Genomic DNA, 25920 nt, shown 5'->3' on the forward strand with positions numbered 1-25920 from the left:
TCACGGAAAGATGCCGCTTAGATCGATTTGATGGTACATCTTGTCTCATGGAGTTCAATCTTCACCACAAACTTTTTTTCATTTGGGCAGGAGAGCAAAGCTGACTGATTTTTCTTTCTCCATCAGATTTTCTCCCTCCACCCACTTTCCCTCTCTCTTCCTCTTGCGGACTATGAGGAGAAATGGTGCTCGGTCTTCAGATGTCCTATTACAACGGGTAATCTCAGGGCACAGGCATGAATTTAAGAAATACAATCATCTCTCAGAAGGTGAGATCTTTCAAAAGCATATTACAGTGGCTTTACAAAAAAGGACATTTATGAAAATGGCTAAAGTGGAGAAAGCTTGGCAAACGAAATGACATTATTTCATGTTTGTGCCACGGAAACATCTTGGCAAATAAACGGCATTTGGTACGTAAGGCATTTAAAATGGAAAGTTTGTGTCCAAATGACAAGTATAGTTGTATAAATATGCATTCATCATCACTCACTCCACATACACTCTGTCACTCGCTCGCTCACATGGCACCCTCAGATTAAGTTGCTGTAGAGGAAGAGTAGAGAAAGGGCAGCAGAAGTGAAATGGCCGTGGGTTAATTACAGCTGATCTTAGTGCGACAGCTGAAGAAGCTCCTCACTGTTCTTATATGGAAGAGAGAGTCTGGCATCTGCCCGCACGGCTACTTTTACGAACATCAATATGTGTGTGTGTGTGTGTGTGTGTGTGTGTGTGTGTGTGTGTGTGTGCACGTCAGAGACAGGGAGAAAGTAGCTGACCTGCCAAAATCTTCAGCTGTGTGTCTGTGTGTATGGGTGGGTGGGTGGGTGTGTGAACAAGAGACTAGAGATGTGGCCAACCCTGACCCTAGCTTTAGCACAACAGGAAAACCTCTAAGCCGGCTAAAGCGCTTTCCTGAGGCTTGTGTGTGGGTCAGGAGACAGCTCAGAGAGGTGTGAGGTGTGGTATACTCTACACCAGCGCTTGCAAAAACATGCATTAAGCCCGGCATGACGTTTCTCCTGATTTTAAACCTCTGCTATGTGAACAGCTCACATTCAAGAGTTTATAGATACATGTATGCTGCCATTTAACCCTGCGCTATATACGTGCATATGCATAACCCCTGTCACAGCCAACCACCCACAGAACCACAGAGCCACGCATTATTAAAAACACAATTTGGTTTATAATCGGTGGGTCTAATCTTGAATATACCTCCTTGGTTGACTGATTGTGTCAGTTTACAGAGGCTGTTATTGTTGTCATTCTTTGTACTAGAAATCAGCAATCTGATTATCGTAAAAAAAAACATACCGTACTTTAAATATTGATAAAAATGTTAAAACATACCATTCACTCTTTATTCCACAGTCTAAGTCGCATGGCTTAGCATACAGAGAATGGTAAAACTTTACGGAAACTAAGCTACAAAAATCTGTATTTAATTTGTCGGGTTTTTTTGTGAACATCAATGAAAACCAACACATTTACATATATCACACAAATACAATGAAAACCAACACATTTACATATATCACACAAATACAATGAAAACCAACACATACCTGCCTGTTCAGATTAGAGCTGTATAGGCCTGCCTATTCACACTGAGGTTATAAGGAGTGTTTCAGCACAGACTGCTTTTTGAATGATGCAGAAATACAGGAGAATCAGTCAGAACAGAGGTAATATACATACGTCTCAGTTGATTCGATACATAAAGATCCAATGTGGACCTCACTGAAAAAAAAAAAATTAAATCGTAGAAAATGTAAGATATGTGTCCTTTAAACCTCTGAAAGGAAATGTTGACACCCTAAGTAAAATTAAGTAAACTTGACCCCTTAAATGGCCAGGGCCCAGTGGTTTTATTACACATTTCTATAACCTAAGAATAGCTCAATCAGTTTGCAATGAAGTCCTGTAGTTATAGAACAATAAGCCTCAGTATGCAAAAAGCTTAGGATTTTAATGGATTAAGTTACTTAAGGATCTTTGCTTAAGGATCTAAAAAAACATACAACTGATTGTAAGTAATGTGCTCATATGTGGAAAAAAGAATTCAATAAAACCTAAAAAAAAAAAAAAAAAAAGTTACATGTTTTAATCTCAAATAGCCTATTATTTTTTTCAGCGCAAGGTCACAGCTGCAATATTAGATTAAATAAGAATGTCCTGAAACAGAAATAAATGCTGGCACTGTTTAACAGGAACACGGGTCAGAGATTTTATGTGGAACGCTCCCTAGAACGTTACGGTAGTATAAACAAAAATGTAAATCAACGAATGATGTTTGGTGTGACAAAATCTTTGGCAGCCAGATTTAGTGTGCAAAGCTCAGTGACCAGTGTCATTCAACAACTATGACCACTATGCGGATACAGAATATCAGCCTAAACATGTGTGGATATTGATACTTTGGTATCTTTAGTAACATCCCGAAGCGTACTCACATAACAGTTAACCAATCATTAAGCTGACCCCAGTCATGTTTTCTGCTCTTGTGGCTTGATGGATGCTGTAAAGAATAGGCATTAAAAAGTCAGACATTTAATATGTTTGGTGGTCATAAAAAAAAGAAATGATTGTGCATTTCAAGCTTACAACTATTTACCTCACTCACACTACCATTACCACCAATACCAAGCATGTGAGCTTGCCGGTGTGTGAAGTACCAAGGTGTGTACAAATGTACGTTTCTTCCGGCCTGGCTCAACGTGGGATCCAAAACCGGGGTTTAGCGCAGGAATTCAGGACGCTGCAGTCCTCCACATTCACGTGCTTCGATGCCTCTGGGGTTACAGGGGTGTTGCCAAGCCAACCAAAGTTGAAGGAGGGGCACAGGAGTGAGGGTAGAGGTGTCATGGTATCAGATGGACCAATGTGGCTAAACTAATATGATAAGTGGCCTAATGCTAGCTCGGGAGCTTTGCAAAGCGTCTTAATCTGTTGTGTTTAACACTCTCACAGGAATAGCCCGGCATCCAAACACTCTTCCATCGGCTGCCAGCGGGAGAGAGGTCACACTAAACCCCGGTGGCTCGGGCTCATGGAACATCAGTTGACACTAGAAAAATACAGCGACTAATAAATCTAGCGTAACAGCCCAGCAACTCAAGTTTCTCTCCAATCCCAAGCTGTGATATATCAGCGTTGTTCCTTTTAGACTTGCCATTTGGGAGCTAGGAGCTCCAGCAGGTCATTTGTACAACTTACTTTTAAACTTTAATACTACTGGAAGCACAAATAGTGGTAGAAGGGAGCTTTGGCCTTTGCCGAGATGAAACCGACCCTGAGATCATTTATCTTTTCGGCAGGCTCTTATTTCTCCACTCCAAAGATTGTCTCAAATAATCAATGCCACAAACTCGCTGTTTATATTTAACCGCCAACACACCCACCAGTTGCTCTGAAAATGTCAAGTACCTGTCACAGGACTCAACTAAAGTCAGAGTATTAATGCTCTTTTGAGTTTTCAGACGTAGCATGTGTAAGGCTCCCTCTGTGAAGCTTCTAGACAGTTACACACTTCAAGGGGAAAAGCAGGAGCCCAATAAAAAGAAGACAAACAAATTAAACATCAGCAGATATCAGAAGACAGTGACTGATAAGTTAAACGAAAATTCAACAGATTTTTCAAAATTTGTGTATAATTAAACAGTTAAGATGTAAACCAAGCCATTCAGAGTAATTTGATATAAAATGCTCCATTTTGAAGAAACTTTCTGAGTCAAAATTGGTCACAGTGGTGGTAATAGGAACCAGATGTCTGAAGTATCTGATGCTTCTCAAAGCTACATCACAGAAAGTCTCTGATTAACATGGTTACGAATATCCTACCTGGTGTCTGAGACGTTGTTTTACTAAAATTTTGCTAGGATCTGGCTTAAAACATATTTTTTAAAGCCATTCAAGGTGGAGGGGTACATGTAGGAAGGCAAAATATTCCCTTAAGAATTTTTTTTCCAGATTTACCCCTATTTTACCATGATCAACATCACATTAAAAAAAACAGACGACATATGTAGGTTTACTGGTTGTCGTGATTAGTAAATAAAATAGCAAGTTTTGCGTTGTAGACAACACGACTCCTGGTTTCTGTCACCACCACTTTTAAGAACTTGGCAGGTTTCTCTACAATTAATCATTCGCATCAAACCAGTCTGAATGACTTTGGATATGTATCCATGACTAAATGTAAAATTGGTTGAATTTCCCTTCAAGTAATAGGTTTCACCCCTGTAGAAGTTACTTTTCTTACACTGTTTCCCTACACTGTTGGCACTGTTTACAGGCTCACTCCCTGCAGTGCCTTCCACTTGTCTGTAGGGGCTCCCCCACCAGATACAGCAAAAGTTCTGGCTCTTTATAACAGCGTTTACAGTCCATCAAGTGTTATCAGGCCCCACAGCTTAGACAACACTACAATCCTGGACCTTGGCACCTTCCACTAAGTACCTCACATACAAATGTTATTCATTGCACGAAGTAGACTTAAGACTTTAAAGACCATGTCTGCTTTTCTCATCTACACTAGCTACTCTCCAGTCCCAATCAGCTGGAGCAGGACAGGCAGACTGACACAGAGACAGACAGATAGAGTGAAGAGACATGATCTGCTGTCCTGAAGCACCAGCGGGATCAAAATTAGAGTGCCCCAGCAACCAACCCTATCCCATTCCTCATAAACCATCATCTTTCACATTTCTCTGAGCTGCCAATCAGTCACCCTCCCAGGCCTCTGCACTTAAGCAAGCAGAACCTAATCCTCTCAAATTCATGGGCTAGAATAATCGAGGGGGCACATGCTGAAAATACGGTGTGTATTTCGGGGTGCAGGATTGGTGGACATGTGTTCAGAGTCTGCGAATGCCTCAGCACCCCAAGACAAGGTTGACTCGTTAGGAAAACTGGGTATATGTTTACACTTCCGTTGGCATGACTGTGGTATCAGCAAGCCTGCTTGAGTGTCAGCCACCCTCTGGCTGACCCTGGTGGGGTAGATGTGTTTACAGAGGTGTTCCAACAAACATTTGTCCAGTGCGGCCTGGCTGGGCATACCGTAATACAGTGTGTTTACAACCACTGCTACTCTGATGGCTTGCAAACAAGATCCAAGAAGCCGAGCCTAGGTAATATGCACTAAGTGCACTAAGACTAAAAAACATTGGGTCAATGCGAACAACAAATACAGTTTAATAATGACATGTGCAAGCATGGCCAACCGAGATTAATCTCAGCGTGGCAAACACCATGTTTTTTACCCCCATCTGTACTGTACTTTTAGTTGACATCTCAAGCATGACGATGGGCACGTATTACGTCCCAGAAAAGCTCACTCTCTCCATTCAGGAACTGTATATGCACAGGTCCCATAGTTCCCAAATGTCAAGACAAGCATGTGTGAAGGACAAGACAAGGAAGATTAGTGTCTTTAAGGGCCATGGGGTTATTCTAATGGTGTCATACATCACCCTTTAGAAAGGCACACAGAGCCAATACATGAATGCTATGCTATTACCATCTCCCTGTTTTAATCATGGTTCCTGTCACGCTGGTAATCAACACCATAACTTGTACCCTGAAAGATCATTCACAGTTACCTGAAACTAATGCGTACACTTGTACAAAGTGTTTCTCCATGCTTTGAAGTGCACGGCTGCCTTTTCAATAGCGCTGCTTTAAATGCTGTTGTGACAATGCTAATTGCCGTATTTTATGAATGCGATAAAAGAACTTCCCCTAGTGTTGGCCACAGCACCAAAAGCAGTGTAGGGTGAGAACTAACACTCCAGGACCACAAACAGCGTCAAGGAGCTTAGGATTTCCTGTGATCAGCTCACACGCTCACCCACCTCCCCACCAGTGAAGAGCCCTCGGCATGGGGCTGCGACATTCACCACTTTCCCTAATGCCCCCTTCATGTCTCACCTAGCTAATAAGGTGAGGACGTTGCTACTTCAGGAGGAGGAAAGCAAGGCAGTTCTCACCTCTGGGAACATCCCTCCTGCTCTTGTTATGCCTATGAGCTGCTAATCTCAAGGCTATCCTTCCTCTCTGCTTGGCTTAGGAAATGCTGGACTCGATGGATGCATTACTCTACATTAAACGTTCTTTCCTTAAAACCTCTATTTTCATTAAATGACAAACAAACTTTAATCCCACACAGTAAACATGTTATATTGAGAGATGATGATGGACTATCATTGCTTCTATTCCAAAAACACATAGAAAGCCATTACCATATTTAATCTAATATAACAGTAGTAAACTACCAATAATGGTGTAAAAGAGTAATCTAATTATTTTGACAAAACAAGGCCAAATACTGAGGCTTTCAGAGATTCCAAATGACTTTATTGGAAAAAGACAAACCAAGAAAATTCTATGTGGCAAATAAATGTATGTATGCACCATCATCATGCAGACTGCCAACTAATCATTATTGATTCATCTAAAAGGTACATTTTTTAAAGATGACTTTTTAAATTGAGTAACTGAATAAAATCAAATAATTGTGAACACTGTATTACATAATTGTTAGAAGTATAGTTATAGCTGTATAATGACCAGAAGCGAACCACCTGCAGCATTTCTAACAATATCTGAACATGAACTAGTGAAATATCCACTCCAGGAGGATGGAGTTTCAGGGTATACTTTTGCAGGGAGTGAGATGCAGGACGGAGTGTGCTTGTGCTGTTTGGGTTGCACTTAGAGAAGACAGAGTCAGGTTGCACTCTGTTAGCATTCCTTTCCCATCGCAGCCCTCCAGGGCTGAACTCTCTCTCCCCTTCCTCTACCCTGTGCCCTTTACAAGCAGGCCTTTCCTGGACCTTCGCATCAGCTCTTAGCTATGTGTCACCACAGCATGAATGCTCCCAAAGCCCCTAAAGCCTCTCTGCCCTGGTGGAGACTGCAGAGTTCTCTGGAGAATGTTACTATTTGTTATGTTAATAGGAATGTTCATAATCATTTGGCAGAAGAACCTAGCCAAATATTGCACTTTCAACAGCAGAGGATTAGGATGCATTGCAAACACAAGATGAACAGAAGCAAAGGTGTGATTTAACGCTTCACTCAGGACATGGCAGAAAGATTTCCATGCATGCATCAGATATATGGTAAAGGGTCAAATACACAGTGCTTTATTATTTAAGATGTCTTTACTGTCAACACCTCATATCTTCATTTCAATTTTTTTTACACCACTTACAGCATGTAACACACATTTTGTGATGGCAGCAGTGATACACTGTAGTGTCACAGACTCTAAGAAACCATTTATGTCACGTGAGTATGCTTTTCTACATTAAATTTTTTCTTTCAAATGAAAGACAGAGAAACCATACAGCCACTCAAGGCCATAATGTTGGACACCAGTGAGTGTAACTAATAGGAATATTGGAATGTATTTCACTAATGATTCTCCACAGTCTCCACATCTCTGTTAGGATCATTGAGGAGTAAGAGTGATGGGGTGGCTGCTGAACTGGCCTGTCTGTTAATAGTCACTTTAAAAGTGTTGCGTCAGCTCCATGCACATCTTTATGGTTTCCAGCCCATCGGCAGCAGCACTCTGCTCCTGATACCATCAGTTCCACAAGACACCCTGTTCTCCACACAGCCTCAGGGAGTTACACAATCAGACACAGCAGATGACTACGGGCATCACAGAGCTCTAAGCTTCTAAGCCACAACAACTAATAGGCAAACACCTGCACAAGATATATGGGATAAAACGGCTATGCAGTATAGTAAAATAGTTATAATTATATAATACATATGACATTGTAATATACATGTTATAAATAATAAAAAAAATCAAAAAGTTACAAATAATTAAAACCTTTAAGAAAAGCTATTACATTAAAATATATATTTTAATTATATTATATTATATTATATACTGCCAACGTTTGTAATGGAAAAAGATTGAACACCAGGGGCCAATTTGTTTTCCAGAGTGATCTTTTTTGTGTTTGTATAGTTGCTGTACAGTGGTCAGAACAGGCTAGGACTTCCTCTTAAGACCAAGGGTGTATACCATCTATTCCCCTGATCACATATAACATTTTAGCCACTAAAGATGCAGAGCAAGTAGCTTGAGTGGTCACTTGACATGGAGATTTTTAAAAATAGTTTTTTGTGTTCACTTAACAAACCATCAGACCAAACATTCATAAGTATCAATCATTTATGACCAGCTACTTTTCACCCTTCTCCATAAGATCCACACCCTGTCTGGCTGACCATAGAAGTAACTCCACTTGTAAAGTTAACATTATCATTGCAAAACTTAAAGAGACAGCTTTATACTACAACTCCCAGTACTTCGTCATAGCCTGTGGCGATGGATGGATTATTGAATGTGACTTTACCACCAGTTGGTTTCCCGCTGTTTTTTGTGCAGTGAAGCATGTTTCTTAATTGTAAATACTATGAATTTGCAATAAACATGTTTCTGTAATTCTGTCCACAAATTCTTAATTTGGCCACAAGATTAACTTTCTTGGTGAGTTGAGTGGTCAGTGGAAATTACATTTCTGTCCTCCCTGCCCAAGGGCATCTGCCTCTGCCCAGTGGTATCTTGAAAATATGACAACACAAACTGCTTCACATGCATTGGAAAAAGTGTGATGTTTCCAAACTAAATGGCATGAAAAGCAAAAAAAAAAAAAAAAAAGTCAGAGCAATTCAGTAAAACACTGATTTTAAAAAATTTAAGCTTTGGACTCAAGATGAGAGAATTGACTTTTGCAGTAAACGCTGAGTGAAGGTTCTGAATTCTATAGCTTTCCACAATGTGGATGTCCCAAGGCCTTCGGTGTCAGTCTAAAAAGCTTGTGCAAGGGGACGGCCCGTCAAACGGCACAAATTGGATGAAATATTGCGAGGTCAGTGCAGCATGGGCGATGGCGTGACATTGGGGATTGTGTTTAATTATGGCACCGTGTTCTCTGCATACTGAAGACTTGAGGAATGTCAGCCATATTCAGCCAGAAATCTATTACAGACATACACTGGCCTTTAACCACACTGTACAGCACATTCCACACACACACACACACACACACACACACACACACACACACACACACACACACACACACACACACACACAAAATCTATTCATGTAAATCTCTTGCTTGCAGAGATTAATAATGACACTAAAATTAGCAGGAGCTGAATCATTCATACATTTTAGTTTGATAGGCATATTTGAAACTCAACATTTTCATTTCCTACTCTAGCCATCCTTGCGCCCAGTTTGAAACTTTTTAAAATTAAATGGTCCTGTAGAGTATCCGTCTAAGTGACACACAGGCACTCAGAAGAACATTTCTTTTCAATTCCTTAAATCCTCACCAACAGATCTCTATATTCACAATATTAGTTGGAGGAAAGAAGACAGAAATTAATTTTTAAAAGAGAAAAAAATTGTCATGAAGAAATCTACATCATAATAATGGCATGAATGAGAAGTAACATTTGGTCATTAATGTCAGGGGGGATATAAATGCAAGATTTATATGTACAGCATGCATTAATGTAGCTCATCCTTCGGGGTCAGATTCAATGAGTAATAATCTTACGCTAAAATATTCTGTGAAGAAGCAGCCTCGTTGTGCCAATGAAGTCCATCCATCTATGGTCTATTCAGGGAATTCAGGCAGAAGCATCTACAGGACGTGTGTGCTAATGTACTCCACAGAAACTTCATAAAACAATTTAACATGGCTTTCATGTACATATCTTTGACTACAATGTCACCGCTAGGGAACACAAAAACAGGCCACCTTCTGTTTTATGAGATGATTTCAAACCCTCGCAGATCATCACCTTCCTACAGGGTATTGATCATGGCCCCTCACTCTGTACAGTCACCAAACAAAGCTGCCTCCCACAGCCTGTAACATGCCATCATTGAGATATGCTGGCATACATATCCTTAAAATGGTTTGTTTTCAGATCAAAGACGGGAGAATTTAACCACATGGTGGATCAATTCTGAGTCTGGTCACTCAGATTTCATCACAGTATGGAAAAATAACTTGTTAGCATGAAGGATTCTGCATTGCATGGTGAAGCTGCAGCAGTAAACATTTAGCTTACATTTCCTCTTAAGCTTTTCTCTAGCCTGGAGGAGGGCACTATCCAAAAGTCATGAGGGTGCACACAAAGACATCACAAGCGACAGAGGGAGGGCGTTCTGGGTTAAAACAATGGTGACACTCACCCTAACAAACATGTGCCGAACCACAAACCAGCCTTCTCCGCTTGACCAGCGCGCTTGTGAGCCCACTCGACAAATGACTGCCTCATAGACCCTTTTGTTTTGCTAACTGGTGGCTGTGAATGGAGAAGAAAGGAAAACTTTGAGTAAACAAGCCGTGCTTACCATCTCAATAGAGCTGCATGGGTGTTCCTCAGCACAACTGGCCGGGCCACAAGGCAAACTCTGAGGCCTCAGTCAATGCCAAACAGACTTTGCAGTGTACAAAACAACCCACTCCATTTTGATTTCTTGTCTTTGCAGCGGCCCAACACTACAACGAGAAATGGCTATTGAAGCACATTACTTCAGGAACATCTCATGTGTGCGAGTTTGTGGGTTCTTCTCAAGTGGAGATAAAGATCCTAGACGACCCAGTGCAAAAAAATGAATGGGCCCCCCATATGACAATTCATTTCAATTAAATTAAAAAATGACACGTAATATGCATGTTTATTGGGTTTCTATGTCACGACCAAATCGATGCTCTCAAGACATGCCACTCCACCCACTAGCAATTAATGTTACACGATTCTTAGACTTCCTATTTGGATTGATGTATAATATTTGTAAGTGAAGTTGTTTATTCGGTAGTTCAGACGAATACTGTTAAAAGAACACAGGTTTGGTTCCTGACTTCTTGCTGCACTGTAGCCATCACATGGATTTCTCAACTCTTTCAGTAGCGCAATTGTATTAATTTAATGAAGGAATGATTAGATAAAATAAGCATCAGGTGGTAACTGTAAATACGCAATTCCTTGAGGAGAGCTTCAGGACATGGTTAAACTAGCACACATCAAATCCCAATAGTTTTTTCATTTGTTTATTTGTATTTATACTCATTTCTGTTTTTTTTCACAACAAATAAATACTCACAACCAAGATAAATGGCTTTACATATGAATTTCTGAGATGCCTGAGACTTTTGCACAGTAGGACATATTACAGTATTACTGTTTATTTACAATAAGTGATTTCAAGTTGTTAAACTTGAACTTAATAGATCATGTGGTGACACCAAATAGCCTACCTAACTAATAGCCATCCATAAAGTGATGCCTTTAATCACCCTGAGCAGAAACTACAAATGTATGTTTGTACGCACAAAAGGGTTACATTCTATTTGTGATCTGTTGTAAGATCGCTATGCCAGACAGGAGAAACTGGGCTATTTCTTATAATGAAATCAGTTAGCCAGAGTCTCAAAATCAATAACAGAGATAATCAGTCAGTGGATGAATTTATTTCCCAACAGAGAGAAAGCAGGTAGGAAGAGGCCAGGTGAGTAGAGGAGGCTAAAGACTGACCTGTCGTCCTCTTGCTGAATTACTTAGTTCTGAATGTTATTCTGAGCATACGCTCTCTTTCCCTTTCAGCTCCTTCCTCTCACCTCTTTTTTACCAATTATGCCAAGTTATGAACACGAACTGCAGAGCTATAGGCTAGTTCACTAACTAAGCTAGCTCGACAGCAAGTTCTACTGCATGTCTCAGATCAAATATTGTTTATGACATGAGTAATGGGCGCTGAAAAAGGACATATAAAAATAAAAACAATAAAAAATCGACATAATTTCCACATGAATAAAACACATAACTTCAGCATAATTTTGCGTCAGTTTATTTACTTTTGGCAGTAATTGTGTGCATTTTTCATTAATATACATGATCTACACACATTAAATGCAGCACTTTTTCATGGAAGAACTAGGTGTTGTTACTCTGCAGAAATTCAAACCACGTCAAGAGTAAATGTAGGCATAACCTATGCACCCAGTGTTCTCATCATACAATAATGCAACTGCTGAGTGCCTTTGTCTTCTCTTCTCCTATTACTGGCTGAACAGAATATTCTTTTATTAGTGTCTAGTTTTGTAACACTGCCAAATAACACTTGATTGCCCTTTAATTAAATATTAATAGCCGTCATTACATCTTCATTTATAATTAATTCCCGTTAACGACTGATATTGCACATTAATGTAATTAAACATTAGTAAAACAGGAATGTAATTTTGCTCTCTCTAACGACTGGACGGATTTATACAACCCAGGCCGAGGCGTCCTAAATAGAAGCCATAGTGTAAAAGCAGAAAGTCGGAGATTGGGATGAGTACGTTAGGGCAGAAAAAAATCTCACTCTGCCATTCAACTTAATCTTGTTTTATGTTTTCTGGATTTAACACTGAGAAACTGTGAGTCATTACCTTTGTTTTATTAAAACTGTATATGTGATTATATGTTTAGTCATTTATTTAATTACATGCAGAGTTCTGCAATGAATTACACTGAATTTATATTCTATATCGTCTGGTATAAATCTGCACTTCTGACTTTTTTCCACTTCTTTTGATATCAAGACATAAGAAAAACATGGCAAAACTGTGAAGGATGGGCTTTTCCATAGACCGTACAAGCAAAAATAACTTCTCATCAAATTCAAATCATAATAAAATATCTCTTCTTCTTAATGTGGAATGGCATTGACCGTTTCATCAAGAGTTTGATCCCCAGTGATGCCACAGCCATCCATAAGAGTCCAGGACTGGCCATGCTATCTATAAGTAGGTAGAATGGCCCTCCCTCTCCCCCACCAGTCAGCATGGTATCTAGGCAATGTGGTGTAACGAGTCTTTCTGACATAACAGAACTGGCAGTTAGTGTTCCCTGCAAGTGCGCTGAGATATGGTTAGTCTCAGAGGAAACACATACTAGCCTTCATCTTTCCCTAAGCCCTACTTAGCAGTTGGGAACTGGATATGATTAAATTGGTGTGCTGGCTAAAAATCACCAAAAAATGTAATGAGCTGCCTTTGTTGTTGTCTGTGACTTCTAAGATTTATTCATGCACAGAAGTTACAGTGGGTGTGAGACCATGCCAGTGTGGCCTAAGGAATTATAATAAAATGTGTGAAGAGGCATCAACTGTACAATGTGTATTTCATTTCCTGTAGCTTTTCTATATACACTAAAAAGTCATCTTTTCTGATCAAAATGCATCCATCACACTTACAGTAGCAGAAACTGTACTGTAAATTCTAAGTTGTAGCCAGGATAACTATGAACTTGGTTTTATCTATGCACGTGGATCAATATAGATTTTGTTTTCATAACAAAGGGTGACTCTACACCGCAATTTGCAGGAACTGTACTATACAGTACTATAGCAGTTTAAAGAGGAAAGCACTTCCTTATGCGGAAATCCCCATTACAATCACATTACACCACTTCAAGAAGCATGGGTGGAAAAAAGAGAGAGAAAGGAAAAGATGAGCAAACATTTTCACGCAAGGTAATAAAAATAAACTTTTCACCAGAGCATTGCCGAGGCACAGGGCCCACTCATTAAAACATAATCACTTCTCTCACTCACTCTGAAAACAAATACACAGGATGAGTCTACAGTGCCAGCGTCCTCAGATGGCACTAAAACTTCCTATCATTAAAAGATTCTACAGCACTTAAGGAGCTAAACAAAGCCAGCTTTTTTGAAAAGCTCTCATCATTTTGTATCAACTGTTTGTGTCAGAGAGAGAAAGGCTTGCTTTTCCTTACTCTCATCCTCCCTCCCTCTTTCCACTGCTCTTTGATGAAGACATGGTGGCAGTAGTAGTGGGTCATTAAGCCCACCACACAGCCTTCATTGTTTGCCTGGTGGTTTTTTAACTAGAAAACGAGATGCTTAAGGGTTTGAGAAGACCTGGAGAGGGCCAGAGGGTGGCAGGCCTGAAGATATAGGCAGACTGTCTACACCAGCGGTTCCTAAACTGGACAATGACGAATACACGAACAAGAGTATACACAAATTATTTTAACTTTCACAGACTTCACAGTACTGAGAACAGATTTTGTAGACTGCTGCGATTAGACCTTAGCTGGTTACATATTTATAGTGTTGTCATGCTGCTAAATCTGACCACTGTTGACCACTGCTTGTGCTGCTGCTTTTGTAGTTACAAATGAAGAAAGATCCTCAGACCAGGGCCTAAAATACAGAGCTGAAAACATTTATCAGTATCTATTTGTTCAGTACATTGAGTGTGTCATCACATCATAAACATGTTTGATATATTAAGAGGTGGTTGATTTTACAAAGCTAAATGTCTTACATAGCAATATAACGGCAATATACACATGTGCATGTGAGGAGCAAGGTGGGTACACAGCTGGAGGTTTTATATCTGAGGGATACCAGCCTGTTACATTTTTGGCAACCACTGGGCCTAATTATACTTCAGACAAGTACCACCTTATTACCATACAAAGTGTACAAAAAATGACTTGGCATTTGATTTGACTGGGAACAGTTAACCCTTAATATTCAGTTACATTAATCCGTTAACAGATGTTCTTATATACAGAGACTTATGAAAAAGTTAAACCATATACCCTTTTTGAAAAGGGTTCTATATGGCACCAAAAATGGATGTGCACTTGTTACTATACCAACCTTGTAACATTAGAAGAACCCTTTTTGGTGCTATATAGAACCCCTTTCAAAAAGGTTCTATGCAGAATCATATACAACACATTCCCCTTCAGTCTGAAGAACAATTTCACCATGCAGAGAACCTTTCAAACTTGCAAATCGTTCTTTGAATGTTCATGTTTCTATATAGAACCAATGTCTTTACTAACGGACCCTTGAAATTTCACCTTTTTTCAGTGTGTACTGAAGTTGAAATACTGAACTTAAAAAGCAAGTCTGAACGGTTTAAAGTGAATCTAAAATTAAAGATCTACACCTTTTGAGTCACTCTCTCTTGAGAATTTGTCAGGAAACCGTCAAAGAAGATATGCTTACCCCTGCTATCAGTGGCACAGGTTGACCCCATCAACATGTTAAATGATTAATCTGTGCCTATGGAGCCCTAACTCTTCAGATGTCCGTGCTGCTGAATGAACAGTTTGTCCAGAGGTCATGTCTTGTTCCTGAAGAAAGATAAAGGATGCTTTATGTTATTATGAGTTTTCATCTTGGCTCCAGTTTCAAAAACACATGGCTCTAAGGAATAAAATCATTTAATTGTGAATGAATTACTCATTGGTATGAAGAGGAAATGTGTAGTGTTCAGATAGGACAGACATACATCAGTCATGCTTTTAAGGACATTCCTGTGAAAGGATCTTCTGAGAAATGCTCTTTCCTTTAGAAGCATCTAAGGTTAGCAAGAATAAGTCCTTCATCAATCATCATCAAATGGGTCTTGACGTTTACAACACAAATATATCTTTATATAACTAATATTTACAATGATATACCATTTAAAACCACCACTGAACCTATACATGTCTTCTGACTTTTTACATTATTTTGATAATGGTAAAAGTGTAATAGTGATGAATCTGTGAAAACAATAATAGTGATGAATCTGTGAAAACAATAATAGTGATGAATCTGTGAAAACAATAATGATGATGAATCTGTGAAAACAATAATAGTGATGAATCTGTGAAAACAATAATAATGATGAATCTGTGAAAACAATAATAATGATGAATCTGTGAAAACAATAATAATGATGAATCTGTGAAAACAATAATAATGATGAATCTGTGAAAACAATAATAGTGATGAACCTGTGAAAACAACATTTTCTTTGTGGACAATTTGACTTCCACAAATAGACTTAAAATAATGTTTTAGATCAAAACTTTATCACAAGTCTATCACAAATCAATGTCTCAGGCATCAGGCTGTGTATCCAAAACCATTTTATGTATCTTTCTCTGAGGTAGCTTTTAGCGTCATTAAACTCTTTAGATACCTGGCTTCTATCACCACCACCACCAATTCTAACTTTTCTAAAAACCGTGTTAAGATGTGCATGTACTTTTCTTTCATCTTATGTGACTTGCTAATGATTGGACACTCTTGCCTATTCTCTGTACACCAGTAATGTGCATGCTCTGATTACATTACAGCTACTGAGTTCCACACCAAATAATTCCAACAAAAGCTGTTCTGTTAAGCATCTTCTGTGCAGTAATTCATTTTGAATGGTATCACCACCAGAACATTTACTGCGCCACAAAAACGTCATCCTCCTTTATGGCTCTCTTGGTTGACATTGGCAAATATGATAAAATCTTGAGTGCAACTAGGCCTATGTACATGTGGCAAAGGCCACTGGATTTTGCGTGTAATGACCATTTGGCATTCTCTGAACATCCATATACACTATATTGCCAAAAGTATTCTCTCATCTGCCTTCACAGACATATGAACTTTAGTGACATCCCATTTTTAATCCATAGGGTGTAATATGATGTCGGCCCAGCCCTTTGCAGCTATAACAGCTTCAACTCTTCTGGAAAGGCTTTCCACAAGGTTTAGGAGTGTGTTTATGGGAATTTTTGTCACAACCCCACACCATAATCCCCCCTCCACCAAACTTGACACTTGGCACAATGCAGTCAGACAAGTACCATTCTCCTGGCAACCGCCAAACCCAGACTCGTCCATCGGATTGCCAGACTGAGAAGCGTGATTCGTCACTCCAGAGAACACGTCTCCACTGCTCTAGAGTCCAGTGGCAGATGCAGCTGCTCGGCCATGGAAACCCATTCCATGAAGCTCTCTACACTGTTCTTGAGCTGATTTGAAGGCCACATGAAGTTTGGAGGTCTGTAGTGATTGACTCTGCAGAAAGTTGCCAACCTCTGCACACTATGCTCCTCATATGGCATTCGTTGGCCCCGCTCTGTCATTTCACATGGCCTGCACTTTCATGGCTGAGTTGCTGTCGTTCCCAATCGCTTCCACTTTGTTAGAATACCACTGACAGTTCACTGTGGAATATTTAGTAGTGAGGAAAGTTCACGACTGGACTTGTTGCACAGGTGGCGTCCTATCACGCTGGAATTCACTGAGCTCCTGAGAGCGACCAATTCTTTCACAAGTGTTTGTAGAAGCAGTCTGCAAGCAAGAAGCAGGACTAGGTACTTGGTTTTATACACCTGTGGATAAGGAAGTAATTGGAACAGCTGAATTCAATGTATTGCATGGGTGAGTGAATACTTTTGAAAATATAGTGTAAATGCATTCAATACAGATCATAAAGCATTACATTTTATCAATACAGACCAAATCTAACAGGTGTGTTGCTGACAAACATTGTTGTGGTTCACTTGCACTGTTATTTTCTGTTGCAGTTATTTTAAGTGAATCATTTATTTGACTTGAATAAAATCTGTTAATCTGATTGTTTCCATGTGAAGTACAATTATTATTAAGATAAGATCGTGTAAACATTAGCCTTTTGCTCACAGCTTTAAAAATCTTTATGTTCTGGGCAAACATGCCCACTCAATTAAGACAGGAAAAATCAGCCATAAGAGAAGATAATTGAGGAAGTAATTCAGAGCATGCTGCTTTGATAGAGATTGAATTTTCCAGCACATTCCAGGAAAGTGAAATGCCTTCCATTTTATATATAATAAAACAAACAAGCACTGTTGTCTGATTCAGGGTCAGTATAAACACGCCGTTGTGTGGGCTGCATGGAAAGCAGAAAACAACACTGAATTCAGGAGAATTTTTATAAGGCACAAAGCGCATAAGACATGGTTTATTGTAGGAGGCGAGGATGAACAATAAAACTAGAGCACAGGAAGACAAACATTTTGCTCAAGTGGCTTTCGCATTTTTCTTTCATTATGGAGACAATTAAGGCTTAACTTTTGGAATGAATGTAGAGGAGATTGTGCTAAAACACTGGATTCTCAAGGCAGTGCCTGGAGAATGCCCTGTCCAGTTCTGCTAGAAAGACCTTCACATAAATGGTTAAGGCTGCAGTAATCACCAATATCAGCTATAGTAGCGTAATTCAGAATTCGCCTGAACAAGATGAATATTTTGTCAAATAAAATAGGGGTCTGTTTAATTCATGTGCCGTTTCTTCACTTTTAAATGCAATTTAGAAAACGACTTGCCACATTCAAATCAATCAACAAAGGCGGAAGCCATTCTCCTTAAAATTGTTTATTTGTTATTTATTCATATTCTAACACTGGGCAAGACGCTATCCTCCTATGTGCGGAATGCGGCCTGCAGAAACAGACATGAGTCCATGCTTTCTTCTTTTTTATAATCATCACAAACATGCATGAGTGTAGTTAATTTAATAACCACTGCTACATACTAGACCAGCAGAAACATCATTCAAATGTCAAAGGTCCATACAGTTAACATGTAGTGTCTTTCCTTTCAAATGCAATTTAACTTGTGGAAACCCCTTTGCCACATTCACTGGCTCTGATGCCACACATTGCTGATGATACTTACATTGCTGCCTGCATGATTAGTAAATATAACTGGAGCAACCACATCTTTTTTTTTTTTTACATCTTAATATAGAGTGACGGAAGCTTCACACCTTTGTGCAAGAGTTTTAGCTAAATTGAATTGGAGAGCTACTGGCTTTGCACTCTCTCTTATTACACTGCAATCATCACATTTCAAACCAAGTGATGCGTTTGTTTTTGCCAAGAAAGTAAACGTCTGATGTCTTTCAGATGCGGTTCAATAAAGGCTTGACTAAGGCAGATCAGGTAAAAAGACAGCCTGTTACAGATGAATGAAAGGACAAATAACTTACTTAAACCCAGTTTAAGCTAACAAATGTCCAACTTGTAAGAGATATACACATATATTTGATGGCTGCAGCTCTAATTACTAATCAAATTTTTGACTAAACACATTTATGGCATGATAGAAATCTACAAAGTGAACAGCTTCCATTTTGACTGGTCTGACTTAATTTTGCAATGGCACGAGAATGTGCACATGTGCCTGAACTGGCTTTAGCATCTCTCTCTCTCTCTCTCTCTCTCTCTCTCGCTCTCTCTCTGTGTCTCTCTCTCTCTCTCTCTCTCCCCCTCTCTCTCTCTCTCTCTCTCTGTCTCTCTCTCTCTCCCTCTGTCTTTCTCTCCCTCTCCGTCTCTCTCTCTCTCTCTCTCTGTCTCTCTCTCTCTCTCCCTCTGTCTCTCTCTCTCTCTCCCTCTCTCTCTCTCCCTCTCTCTCTCCCTTTCTCTCTCTCTCCCCCTCTCTCTCTCTCTCTCTCTCTCCCTCTGTCTCTCTCTCTCTCCCTCTGTCTTTCTCTCCCTCTCCGTCTCTCTCTCTCTCTCTCTCTCTCCCTCCCTCTGTCTCTCTCTCTCTCTCTCCCTCTGTCTCTCTCTCTCTCTCCCTCTCTCTCTCCCTCTCTCTCTCTCTCTTTCTCTCCCCCTCTCTCTCTCTCTCTCCCTCCCTCTCTCTCTCTCTCTCCCTCCCTCTCTCTCTCTCCCTCTGTCTCTCTCTCTCCCTCTCTCTCTCTCCCTCTCTCTCTCCCTCTCTCCCTCTCTCTCTCAGCCTGCAGAGATATGGTGGTGGGGAGACAATGAAAAATGTTAGGTGTTAGAAGTAATATTTGATTAAGCTAATAGAATTAGAGAAAAATTGTTAGAGAATGTCTTGGGAAAACACATCTATTACGGAGATGTATTAGCAGTCCAATTTGTCTGAGCTATTCTCGTTGTTTCTCCTAATCTCCCCTCCTTGTTTTCATTGAACTGTGATCCACTGAGCGCTCAATGTTGTGCTATCTTACAGTATCTTATCTCCAGCAAGGAAGTCTTAACCTACTTGATCGCGGCTGTCACGTAAGCACATAATCAAAACAATCAATTTAGTTAGCCAGACAGCTAGCTACCATTACTGCGGTAAAAAAGAAAACTAAAGTGTGATAAACCTAGTTAACAAGATTGTGTTAGCGCCTCGTGCTGTTTATTGGAGCGTCACCGCTCTCCTGTTTCAGTTTCCCAAATGCTTTGGCTGACCGGGCTACTGTTATTCCTCCTAACAAACAGCAACATGTTCAACTCTGTCTCCTCATTATTCACCACCATCACTGTAACAGTTTAGCTGCTTTTCATCAACACACAATGGTAGTAAGATGGAGTGGTGGAGAATGTGTCTGCAGTGGATTTTTAAAATGTCATTAGGAGAAACTCATAGGTCAAAGTGGCATTTTCAATGTAGATTAATGTGGCGTCATTATGCTAGTTATGGTGAACTATGCGGTCACTGCATGTAATGATAGAAACGGCTGCTTAAAACAGAAGACACCTCAGGGCTGGTCTTAAAGTTAGGACCGCATTTAGGAACTTTGTGGTGTAGTCTAGTTAGGGTGCTTCTGTAATAAAGTTTTCTTATCTGGAGTTTATCTGGATAAGATCACGAACTTAAGAACCGTTGTTCTGTAACAGCTTCTGTCCTAAATTCAGCCTTACGTTGTCATGGTGACATGGTAAGTTTCTGTAACACAGCCCCAGGTTAAGATTATGTGTGATCTTATTCACGTCATACTATGCAAAACGTAGTTTAGGGCACCTCTCAGGTGTACAACTCGCACTGTATAATGACTTCCATTCTTCCGAGAGATGTGTTGACATGCTGAGAAAATTTTATATGAAACACATGAAAGAAATAAGTGTAATCACATTAAAGCAGTTCAATGACACTCCAGCAGAAGGAGGAAAAAGGGAAAGAAAAGGTTTCATTTTTCGCCCAGTTGAGAGGTTTAACTGTGTAAACAACTTCTCCTTAAACCCACTTTCACTTCATATTGCATTACTCCTCAAGGACAATGTCAGCATTTCAAGCCTACTCATGAAACTTTCAGTGGGCAGCAAATTTGCAATAACGCTGTTAATTTATGCAAACTTTCTTTAGCCTGTTGCAACTGTGAATATTTCACAAGCTGTGCATAGGCGAACGCTAAAACATATTCCATTACCCTCCACAAAGGACTGGTTTTCTTCAGCAGCCTACAAAGGATTCCAAGTTTCATAGTCCAGGCACAGCTGCCCAGAATAGACAACACTGAAGCTTTTGTGGCATGACTCAAAGTGAGTGGGTACGAATATATTAGCCCTCGACAACAGAAATTTCCTTTTATTTCATTTTCACTCTCCTTGCCCCCTAAACTTTCATTTAAAACGTGCACACTGGTATGCTCTTGTGGTCTTTTTTGGAGCACATCCGGGCCTGAACCGTCTTAAGAAGAGAAGAACGGCTGAATTGATACACAAATTATGCTTGGACCTGTGAGTGGGTGGATTTAGATCTTGGAGGACAACACCATGATGCATGTTTTTCTGGCTGTGACAAAGAGCTTTTTAACTGTGATGGGGCACATTAGAGACTTGAGTCATCCCATTCACTGTGCACCAAAGACCTTTGGTCATTGTATTTGTTCATTTTAATCAAACCCAGCAGCTAGCTTATGGTTAGGGGCTGCTGGAATGATGAATGAGAGCTAGCCAGGGCACTGGACATGTTGTGAAGTCATGTTTTCCAGTGCATAAAGGGCTGCTGTCTGAGTTGAGCCAACACACGCATCCTTTTGTGCCCCGTTATTCAAATGGGCCTTGGTTTTAAAAAGTGGGTCTATTTCATCTAAAATGCCAACAGTTTTAAAGGACAGTCTATGTGACCTGTAATGGGGACACACATGCCATTATAAATGTCTTGCCTCAGAATACCACAGAAAAATGTGGAAATGGATCAAGAAATAAAAGTCAAGCAGATGTTTAGCGCATGCATGAGCCAATGGTCATTAACTCACATGCAATGCATTTTTCAAATGGCAAGTTACTTCAATCTGCAACAAATGTGTTTAGTGTAAATTACTTTCCACTTCTTAGGTGGGCCAATACATTAGCCAAGCGTAGCTATTCATTTCCATGGACCACCCTGCTCTGTCTTATGATTGTGCTTTGCAAAAAAAGCTGCAGATATTAGGGCTGGACCAACCCTCACAGGCTCCAGGTAACTGAGGACGCAGCAGAACAGGCTGATATGACCAGGCTATGTTGGAATTACAGTAGCTTTAGGCAGAACTTTGACCGGGAGAGTTGGACTAAAAAAAGGACTGTCACTATTGGGTCGATTCTTTGAGGTAAAAGATGTGTCCAGTCAGGCAAATCCGCCTTGGTAAAGTAGTAAGTTATATGATATAGGATATAGGATATAGGATATAGGTTTGTGCTAACTGGGTGCTGTAGAAGTATACACAACACTGTCATTACCCTAAATGTCTCTGGATCAAGACCTACTTTACCACAGCAACAAACAAAGGCCTTTTTTCAAATATCTGCATTTTAAAATGAACAGTATTCAAATAATTCAGCTAGAAAATGTGCAATGGGTCAATAACAGTATTTCACTAAATGTAGTTAGCATAAGAGGAGATCTGTACCTGATCATTTGGTTATTGTTGTGTTTCAGGCATAAAAAGAAGGCTGACTTTTTTTGTTTTAAATAATTTTATATGGCTCTGTTTAGATGTTGCCATTTCAGTTAATGTGAGATGCAATATCAGTTGCCAACACAATCAGCTAAAATCCTGTTTAACACCCCAAAATTCAGGTTTGTCTGTACTTTTTATTGCCAGCTATATAAGCATTATACCTATATCCGATTAACTATGCCAGAACAGGAAAATGAATGTCCCAAGTTGTGCAATAAACATTTTATATATATATATATATATATATATATATATATATATATATATATATATATATATATATATAAATACAAAATGCATCCACATTTCTTCATTAAGATGTTGAAGGTGTGTATATATATATATATATATATATATATATACATACATACCTTCAACATCTTAATGAAGAAATGTGGATGCATTTTTTTGAATTTAAATACAAGTGTTAATCTATGCAGCCTAACATCCTGTCCTGCATAACACACGCACACACCACACATACACAGCTCTTCTACCCTATTAACGGTGACATCTGATGCCACGACTGGGCAAACGAAGCTCAACAATTGATGTCAGAGCCTTACAAATTAAATAAATGGGGAAACGCTATGGTGTATTAAACACACTAAGTCCCCTTAATGAACAGTCACACATTAGTGCACAGCATCCTGTGCCAGACAAGTCAAACATGAATTGACTAGAAAATAGCCACAACACCATGGGGGGACAGAAGGGAAGAGGGAGTGGGAGAGAGACGGAGAGAGGAATGGACAGAGAGAGAGAGAGAGAGAGAGAGAGAGAGAGAGAGAAAGAGAGAGAGAGAGAGAGAGAGAGCGCAAGATCAATGAATAGACTGTTTCCTATAGACTGACTACAAATCGAAGAAACTGACAGTTAAATAAACCAGATACCAGCTCAAGAACAATTCAAAGAAAATGTCAATATAGGAAAATCTATGGCAGAAGTACAAAAAAAAAGATAGAAAATCAAAACATCTTTCAATTTTGTACGCTTATAAAACTGAGAGAGCATTAAATTGTGCGCTTGTCTTTCCTCATAATTCAGTGTCTGAATGCAGATCTCTAACAAACAAAAGCAGTGGTGTAAAATCAGAAATTGTGGTTCTCTAACTGAAGCATTTCTATTTCTACCCGTCAACTGCATCACGCAGTGGGATTCCTTTTAATATATTTTGCATTAAAAATAATCTTGCCTATTAAGAAGTACACTGAATAGCCCAAAACGCAAAACAATAAGGCAAATTAGACAATGCTTTTTCAAACACACCAAAATCTCAGGGAATTTAAACATTCCTTTCAAATATTTCTTTACAAAATCCAGGCAAACTTAAAAAAAATGTCATACAAAAATATCTAACTAAACCTCTACTTAAATAAACTAAGAAGCTCAAAATGCAACATACACTTTACATAAACATTATGATACCATTACATAACATACATAATATTTTATATTATAATAAAATACATAATTTTTACAGGGTTTTTAAGCCTATTAATAACAATGGTATCTGGTAGTATGGCGCTTAAAATATTAAAATATGCGCTTCAGATGTGCTTAATTAATGTGAGGTCAGTTTCTGACAAACAAACACACACCTCAATGTGTTGCACAGTAGAAGCACCCTTCCAGCCTCAATGGGTCAAATTCAGCACAACTTTACAGAACACAGTACATGGAACACCTCTTTCTTTGTGGCTATTTTGTTTTCAATATTCCGAACCCTTTGGTCCAACACTCGGCAGCAATGCTTAGTGTAGACATGTTATTCTCAGATACAGCCATACAATCATTTGTTTTGATATTGGAAAACATGGCGTAATAGCTACAGATATTGTGGGTGGGATGAATGCATTAGAAGAGCCCGACATCTCTTATTTTCAGCCCAGGCACAGAGCAGGATGGTTTGAGAAGGCAGGAAGGGAGAGAGATGGAATATCTAAAAGGGGTTAAGTGCTGAGGTTACCCATCCACGGAGCATAAAATGAAGGCTCTCACTTTGATGGACACCAGAACTCAGATCCCTGATGTCCCAAAATATTAGGTTTCTCTTCTAATAATGTTGGAAATATTGCCTACTGTCATGATTAATCTGGCCGGGCATTGGTGCTGATTGCAGGTGACACGGTCACAGCGCAGTGCTCGTGTTAGTTTCCACACACCGTCAGCTTCACTCCCAGCTCCAGGCGAGCCAGCCAACACTCTGATAGCAGCTTTCCCCATCCGCTAATGGATTGTGACAGCCAAGAAGGAAACCTTTGTTTTAATTCAAACAACAAAGCCAAATAGCAAAACTTATGTACGTGCCCAACTTTTTCTTCCATGCCCTTTTCTCCCCCACATCCTTTCTTTCCCACTCTGTCACTTTGCTCTCCTTTGTCTTTCTGCCCAAATCTGTCTGTCTCTAGCCTCGTAGATAGTGTACAAAGCAGCCAGTGGCTCGGAGGGGTGGGTATAGCTTTGAGGAACTGAATAATGCTTTGCAAGGCAGAGGGGAAAAATGTGGAGGTATTTGCAGATGTGGAGGACGTCAAAAAAACATTTGTAAAATCAAAGGCTTGAATTATTGCACAGAGTTCAGCAAGTTTCACATGGCACTTAGAAGCGCCATTGTCCTAGGCGGGAACAAGGAGGCCCTTTCTTCGAAGGGGGTGAAAACAACCTTGACCATTCTCATAATCAAATCTGTATGTCCCAATGGGCCATCAGGACAAGAACTCTGGCATTCTTTGCATTTGCCATGGTCAGAACGCACTGTTTGGCCCAACAATGGCAACATTGATTTTATTGCACAGAGAATTTTGGTTGAGCTGAGCAAACTGAGCAGGATGGAGGGGGAATACCATTTTCAGCCATTCCCATGAGGGCGAGAAGGTCACTGTTGACCCACACCAGAGAGTCCCCACCACTACCGTCCACCCCCGCCACCCATCCCAATCTGGGTCCATCCGGCCATGATCTCATACTGAAAGCTGGTCTGGCAGGCAAACGTATGCAGATTTTTTCATGCCAGCACAGAAAGTGTTACCTCCTCCCTCACCAGGCTACTATTAGGCTCAAATCATTTAGCCTCTTGTGTTCCTCCACAATCGGGCCTTGTTTACAGAGTGCCAATTCTGAGATTGGGCAGAGTTACATTGATGTCCGGTTGCCATGGGGCCACAGTAGCAGCATGAAGTCATGACCTTCCTGTTTAGCCACATAGTAACTTATTGAGTTGATACAAATTACCCTGATTCTTTATCTACCAATTTAGCTGCTGGTAGTGGGCAGGGGTCGCACGGCTCCATTCATGGAGCAGCTTTTGAAGTTACAGCTACCACTGTGAGACTTTAACACTTTGCCC

Source organism: Pygocentrus nattereri, chromosome 26 (genome assembly GCF_015220715.1).
Source record: "Pygocentrus nattereri isolate fPygNat1 chromosome 26, fPygNat1.pri, whole genome shotgun sequence".
NCBI lineage: Eukaryota > Metazoa > Chordata > Actinopteri > Characiformes > Serrasalmidae > Pygocentrus > Pygocentrus nattereri.